An 8,137-nucleotide genomic window follows, 5' to 3' on the forward strand; every position below is an offset into this window, starting at 1 on the left:
CTCGATGGGAATCCATCAAAATTCTAGAGGAGAACATAGGCAGCAACCTCCACGACATCGGCCAAAGCAACCTTTTTCATGATACATCCCCAAAGGCAAGAGAAACAAAAGATACAATGAATTTATGGGACTTCATCAAGATTAAAAGTTTCAGCACAGTCAAGGAAACAGTCAGAAAAACTAAGAGGCAGCCCACGGAATGGGAGAAGATATTTGCAAATGACACTACAGATAAAGGACTGGTATCCAAGATCTACAAAGAACTTCTCAAACTCAATACACGAGAAACAAATAAACAAATCAAAAAATGGGCAGAAGATATGAACAGACACTTTTCCAATGAAGACATACAAATGGCTAACAGACACATGAAAAAATGTTCAAAATCATTAGCCATCAAGGAAATTCAAATCAAAACCACACTGAGATACCACCTTACGCCAGTTAGAATGGCAAAAATAGACAAGGCAAGAAACAACAAATGTTGGAGAGGATGTGGAGAAAGGGGATCCCTCCTACATTGTTGGTGGGAATGCAAGTTGGTACAGCCACTCTGGTAAACCGTGTTGAGGTCCCTTAAAAAGTTAAAAATTGAGCTACCCTATGATCCAGCCATTGCACTACTGGGTGTTTACCCCAAAGATACAGACGTAGTGAAGAGAAGGGCCATATGCACCCCAATGTTCACAGCAGCAATGTCCACAATAGCTAAATCGTGGAAGGAGCCGAGATGCCCTTCACAGATGACTGGATTAAGAAGTTGTGGTCCATATATACAATGGAATATTACTCAGCTATCAGAAAGAACGAGTTCTCAACATTTGCTACAACATGGATGGCACTGAAGGAGCTAATGCTAAGTGAAATAAGTCAAGCAGAGAAAGACAAGTATCATATGATTTCTCTCATCTATGGAACAAAAGAACTAGGAAGATCGGTAGGAGAAGAAAGGGATAAAGAAAGGGGGGGTAATCAGAAGGGGGAATGAAACATGAGAGACTATGGACTATGAGAAACAAACTGAGGGCCTCAGAAGGGAGGGGGGTGGGGGAATGGGATAGACCGGTGATGGGTGGTAAGGAGGGCACGTATTGCATGGTGCACTAGGTGTTATACGCAACTAATGAATCATCGAGCCTTACATCGGAAACCGGGGATGCACTGTATGTTGACAAACATAATAAAACATTAAAAAAAGAAAAAAAAAAAGAAAAACTGTGAGATGCAAGATGCTTTCTCTATGGTGTTCTTTCAGAGACTTCAGTATATGGCACTTTCCTTATGTTTTCTTAGACGCCTGTTGAAATGCTTTCATCTTCATGATAGAATACGTGAGGTGAAAGATGGCTTCGATACAATATTCTGTCTTAAATATTCGTTATTGGCCCTTTCCCTATGCTTTTATTCCCACTCTGAAACATTCTTCCATCATCATGACAGACGACGGGAGTTGGAAGACTGTTTCCATGCACTCCTATTACTGAGAGTTACATCTGGGGCTGTTTCCTTAAGTGAACCTTAAGGAAACATAGGGAAGCCCTAGTGTCTTCACTGATCAGAGTTGCCGTCTCTCTACACAAACTCTTTAGCTAATTGACTGATTGCACTTTCTTTTTGTTTTCACACAACCTTTTCGAATGGCTTTCATCCTCATGAAAGAAGTGAGTTGAGTGATGCTTTCTGTGTAGTATTATTACAGTTTTAAATGAAGTGCATTATCTTGATGCTCGCAGGCACTGTTTTGCACAATGCTCCCACTTCATGAGAAAAGATGTGAGATGCAAGATGCTTTTAGATAGAGTATTCTCTCCTAGTGTAAAGTAGGTGACACCTTCCTTATGCATTCGTAGACACTTGAAAAACTTGCGATCATCCTCACAGAAGCTGTGACTTGGAAGATGGTGTCCATTTGGTGTTCTGACTGAGATTTGTATATAGTGCCCTCTTCCTTAAGGTTCAAGGCACGTGCTGGACAACGGGTGTATATTCATGGGTCACCATGTTACTTCGATGTTGCCTTCTATCAACACGGAGTTGTTTCTCACAACTACTTAGATAGGACCTCTCCTTATGCTTTCACTTGCACTTCTGCAAGTACTCCCATCTTCATTACAGAAGATGTGAGTTGAAAGATTTTTTCCAAGGGTGTTCTTACCTGAGCATACAGAATGTTCCTTAGGTTTCATGCAGATTTTGGAACATACATCCACCCTCATGAACTTGATTTGGAAAGTTGTCTCCAGATGGTGCTCTTTAATAGTGCTAAGCGTATGGCACTTCTTTTACCGTTCAACACAGATATTTGAAAAAGCTTCTCTCTTCATCAGGATGTTTGAAGTTTCATTCTCTATACAGAACCTTGGTGCTCAGAGTGGAGTAAACGTCATTTCTTTACAAGTTCCTTTACCCTTGAGCCAATGCTTTCAGCCTCATGAGAAAAGATCTGAGTTTCAGACAGTGTCCTACGGATTTCCCTCATAAAGTTAAGCGTATGATAATTCCCTTATGCTGAGAAACACTTCTGAGAATGCTTCCAACTTCATAAAAGAAGATGTGCCTTGAAGGATGGATTCGGTACGGTCGTTTTTTGAAGCTAAGTCTCTGCCACTTTCCTTATGCTTTCAGGGCAATGATGCAAACGTTTCCATCTTCATGACAGAATTTGTTGGTTGAAAGATGCTATCTACCCAGTGCTCTCACCTACTATTAAGTTTATGGCACTTTCGTTAAGGTTCAACACACAGGAAAGAAACCCCGGTTGATCCATTTGTCAGGAGGTTGGTTTGATATTGTTTTCTATCTACACAGATTTGGTTCTTAGAATTAAGTAGACGGCACTTCTTTATGAGCTCGCACACATTCTTACTACACTTCACTACAGAAGTTGTGAGGTGAGACATGGTGTCAATACAGTGTTCCTGTATAGAGTGAAACAACGCGCTTTATGCGTCTGTTTTCACAGACAGTTTTGCACATACTTCCGTTTTTATGACAGAAGACTGTGAGATGCAAGATGCTTTCTCTATGGTGTTCTTTCGTGGACTTCAGTATATGGCACTTTCCCTACGTTTTCTTAGACACCTGTGCCAATAGTTTCATCTTCACGACCGAAGATGTCAGGTGAATGTTGGCTTTGATACAATGTTCTTCCTTGAAGATTGGTTAGTGGCCCTTATGCTTTCATTCCCACTCTGCAACATGCTTCCATCATCATGACAGAGGATGGGAGTTGGAAGACCCTTACCATGCTCTTCTTACTGAGAGTTACGTCTATGGCAGTTTCCTTAAGGTTCAACACACATATTGGAAAACCCTGGTGTCTTCAGTGATCAACGTTACCGTCTCTCTGCACAAACCTGATTCACTGAATGGAGTGATGGCACTTTCTTTTCCTTTTCACACAACATTTTTGATCGGCATCCTCTTTTTTTGGAAATTTTGTTTGGAAATTTTAATATGCCTTTCTCAATATCTGATGGAAAAAGCAGACAAAACATTGGTAACAAATGTGACCTAATTGACGTCTATGTAATATTGCATAATACGTGCAGAATATATTATTTCCAGTGGTCATAGACTATTTACCCAAACAGATGATATGTTGTTCCATGAATCATGTCTACATTTTAACATCCTGAAACTAACTAGATTCTATTCGTAGGCCACCAAGGAATAGAGCCCGAGTCCTCATGAAAAGAAGACCAGGAAATCCCTCCATGTTTAAAAATTCAATGTAACTTTGCTGCATATCCTAAGGGTCAGAGAGGGAATCACAATGGACATTTTCCACCTTTTCTACATCAGGGCTCACACACAATGGCCCTTTGTCTCTGAAGAGCACTGACTATCCTAACATAGACAGGACTTAAGCCTCCTATCAGAGTTCTGCATGTCCCAGGCACACCTGGCAGCCTTGGCCTGTGCCCACACACACCTCCCTCCAGCTTTCCTTTCTGGTGGCATTGTGTTAAGGTAGTCAACATAGCCATATGGAGATGAGAAGCTCCCCACTCCTAGTGATGATGTTGCTATTGTCCCCACCAAGCTAATAACATGATTTCTGAGAGAATTACAACAAAATAGCAGTTTCTTGACCTTCATGAAAGTGTGAAAATCATCTTGTGAGTCATCTTTTCGAAACACGGTTTCACCATGTGTTCTTTTCTCTGGAAAAGATATAGACCCAATGGTAATTATGGCTCCTGAGCACCTGCTCTTGGGAGAATCCATACTGGCTCTGAGTAGCATTCTCCCTCGTAAACTTCTCAACTGGGGTGTAGATAGAATGAGTCCCATTTTTAGATGGATAGACAAAGGCTCAGAAATGATATGAATTACAGAGGATTTTAGTGTCAGAAACCTAAGTGTGATCTCCAAACTGACTCCAAATCCCTTGTTCTTCCATACAAGGTACCATTTCGCTCTACCCCAGGTCTTCTCAATCTGGAAACCTAGGAAGTATTAGGATTTTCTTGTTGTGTGGCCAAATGGAATGAATTCGGCTGCCTTTTCACCTCTGCCCATCATGATCATGAAGATAATTCTCTCAGTGGAGGACCTTTGAGTCGGAGACTTAAAGATCCCTAGGAATAGAGATACTATACTATTTTTCTGATATTAAAGTGACTGAAAGAACTATGCTTTTTTAATTGATGGAGGCTCTGGTCTGTAGAGTGTCCTGTAAGGTCGGAAATAGTATTTAAAGCAGTTAGCCTCTTCTATAGAGTGAGACAATGCTTCTAAAGATTTCCTAAATATTCCCTTACCTGTGATTATTTATTCCCAACCATCGTAGTGTTTCTATGTTACGATTATGATTTCATTAAGGCCAACGTTGCGGAGAAAGAACTTAGTGTATCCAGGGGCACTTTCGTGTTGTGACAGTGAGCTATTCTGTTGTATTCTGTAGTCCAAGGGAATGGTGCCAGACATCTCTAAGATGTGTAAAATTCTGACTGTAAATGATCTCTATGCTTCAGAGATTTGGGCAGGACAAGGGGAGGAGTCCAGAGACCATGAACGCCTCTGTTACCTGTGTTGACCATGGAGCAGGTAACCTTCTGTAGGGGTCCTTTGATGTCTCTTTACTATTGGAAAGGTGCTTTCATCTCACGTTCCACCATTTGGTAGTGATGATAAGGATAAGAGTAATTTTTATGTCATACCATCTGTGAGGCCTGATCTTGGCCTCCCAGGAAAGCTCTCCTTTAACATTTTACCCAGCTCAAAATGACTGGGCAAACCCTCAAAGCATGGGCCCTATTTCTGCCCCCAGCACTTATTGTCCATATGCATCAAAAAGAAAAAGAGAACCAAAAAATGCCTTTGCCAACATCAAGGTGAGAACACAAAAGAACCTTTCTTGCTCCCATAAGATTAAAGTCATACTGATTTGTACATACTGAAAACATAAGAAAAAGTCTGTCACTTTCTGGAACCTTCTTCCTCATCGTGATGTATAACTGTACGTAGCACAACTCAGAACAAATATATGACCCTGCCCTAAATGTTCCTTCCCTGGAGCACTCCCTTCTTTGTGAATATTGTGTCTCCCAGGCAGCTGTCCTTGACTTGGGTTTGAATAAAACTCTCTTCCTTCCTCTCTAAAATGTTTTAAAAGGTTCCTTCATTTAGTGTCGACAATAACACTCTGTTTTCAAGTGAAAAATAAATGTTCCTGGTTCACAACCGCGACAGAACAGAAGGCCGGCTTTTCCTTCCTTCCCTGTAGAACTAAGCATGTGTATATAGATTGCAGCACATATGGGCTCACCCTAGAAGGATGTTTTGAAGGTCTGAGAAGCACTATCCACTCCATGGGTGAGACAAGAAGGCAAAGCTATTCCCGCTTGGAGCATTCCTTTTGGCGCTTAAAATTGCCTTGGATATGCATAAAAGCATTGCATTTCCTAAAGCCCAAGGCTGGAACAGTCTGAGAGCAGCTGACCTTGCCAGGAACCAGGCACACCCTTGCAGGAAGGGTTGGTGCAGAAGGGAAGGGGCAGGGCTCTGAGGGTGGTCTGCAGCTAGAGGGGTCCGCGAAAGGGGCCGTGTGTGTGTGTGTGTGTGTGTGTGTGTGTGTGTGTGTGTGTGTGTGTGATTGCAGCCCTGCCCATGATCCCCGTCATGCCTGCTCAGGGCGTTTAGCCAAGGAGGTGCCTCCTGGACCTCTGCACTCCCAGAGTTGTGAGTCATGGGGCCGGTTGCCTGGCATTCAAGGAGTTGGAAGCATCATACTCCCCAAGCAATCACCCCATGGGGGTGGAGCTACGTCTCTGTGTGCAGATCCGGAGCAGCCCAAGGACGCAGACCAGGAGCCAAGGAAGTGGAGTTTTGAGAGAGTGGACCTGTGGAGTTCCTGGCTGGGTGAATGCATGCTGTGTGGCCATAGGTGGGCTTTCTGGGAGTAGGGGCACCCCGGGTAAGAGGCAGGGTTCTGGAAGGGCATGTTGAGAGAGTTCATCATTGAGACTCAGTTTTCTTTCCTTTTTCCCTTGAAAGTCTCTTCTGCCTAGTCTCCGTCAACTGGCCATACACTCCAGACCCAGGAACTCCAGGGCACCCGCTCAGCAAAGCTTTTGTGGGATGGTTCGCAGACATTCCAGGGTTTCCCGTGTTCCCCCAAGAAGAGCGAGAGAAAGGACCGCACAGTCCCCAACTTCAGTGCGGTGCCCCTGTCCCCCGACACAGTGCAGGTAATGGACCTTGAGCAGTTCCCCGAGTTCAGCAGGGTATTCCCTGTTCCCTCAGGCACAGGTGGGGCGCTAGGAAGGCCCAGAGCCCTTACCCAACTTCAGCATTGTGCTAGCTGTTTCCTGGGAATGGTGGCAATGGGCTGGGAGATAATTACTACTAAAAGACAAGTCTATGTTTCCCCTTCTCCCAGAAACCACAGCAGGTGTGCAGGCTTTAGGTCCGAGGAGCTGCTTCTCCCCATCTGACAACACTTCTCTGCTCTGGCTCCGCGACACCCTACGTTCTGAACGTCTGCATCTGAGTCAGTGAGGCAGCTTGACACGGGATCCAGCATTCAGAGAAAGCGGCAGGTCCATTTGGAGAAATGTCATATCCACATCAGGACTGGAAGTAAAACCTCTCATGAACCCACCATCTCCTGGGTTTTTCTCTTTTCTCTAGTTGAGCCATGAAGTAAAACTTAAGTAATAGTTGTCAGCGTTCTGAATTTGGTGAAGGAGGTACTTAGTTTCTGAGCTTGGAGCACTTTGCAGGGGATCCCATTTTCTCTGTTCATTGACTGCTTATGAATGTATTTTGAACAGCTGTTTCCTAGAAACACTCTTTCATTAGAAAGGGAAGGTGAGGTTTACTCTTTGTCTATTTTTAAGATATACGTTTGACAGTGTTTATACAGTTGGGCCTAAGATATGGGTGAGTGGCCACCATTTAGTGTTAGATGGCCTTTTGTCGTCACATACAAATATGGATGATGTCTTTCCAATTGTCAAAGGTGATGTTTCATCACTGATTAGTCTTTTCATCCCAAGAGTTACAATGGGGGTCGAGGGAAAATTCAAAATTATTCAGAGCAGCATTTTGCTGTTTAAAATATATGCTGGTGTTGGGTAGTAAGGAGGGCACATATTGCATGGTGCACTGGGTGTTATATGCAACTAATGTATCATCGAAATTTACTATACTGTATGGAGACTATAACATTATGTAATAAAAAACAATAAAAAAATAAAGGTAAACCTTGTGTATCTAACTATACCAGATGTATCATCTCGATATTTTGAAGTGCCATATTCAATCTGCTGTTTCTTTGGTAGTGGAGTCAGAGGAGAGTCTTTGGGAATTCCTTTCGATAGAGGCATGGTGGTGGCTACAATTGGGTAGGCGACAGGGGCCCTGGGCTGAGTTCTGGAACTGCTTTCCTGATGCTGGGTGAGTCAGGTTATGCCAAAGAGTTTCTGTTTCTTCCCTATGAGATTGACAAAAACCGGCTTCCAACGGAAAAATCTTTCGTAACGTGCAAACATGCTCACAAGTGCCTGTGCCAAGGTGAAGTAAATGCCATACACTGATCTGTAAGAGACCACAGTTTGCTAGCAGGAGATAAACCCGAACGAACACAGCATGGGAAACTTGGGGCAGAAACGGCTTCCGAAGAAAAAAA

At 43.2% G+C, this 8,137-nt stretch overlaps 1 long non-coding RNA gene across 1 annotated transcript; it reads left to right on the forward strand.

The window, feature by feature from the left end:
* The first annotated feature begins 6,144 nt into the window (after nt 1-6,144).
* Nucleotides 6,145-7,761, forward strand: LOC148107355 (uncharacterized). The gene is made up of 3 exons (XR_015722588.1): nt 6,145-6,391; nt 6,502-6,695; nt 6,887-7,761. It is a non-coding gene; the product is annotated as an uncharacterized LOC148107355 (long non-coding RNA).
* Nucleotides 7,762-8,137: the final 376 nt, after the last annotated feature.

The sequence above is a fragment of the Ursus americanus genome, chromosome 32, assembly GCF_024610735.1.
Source record: "Ursus americanus isolate L20-20 chromosome 32, mUrsAme1.1.p, whole genome shotgun sequence".
NCBI classification, from domain to species: domain Eukaryota; kingdom Metazoa; phylum Chordata; class Mammalia; order Carnivora; family Ursidae; genus Ursus; species Ursus americanus.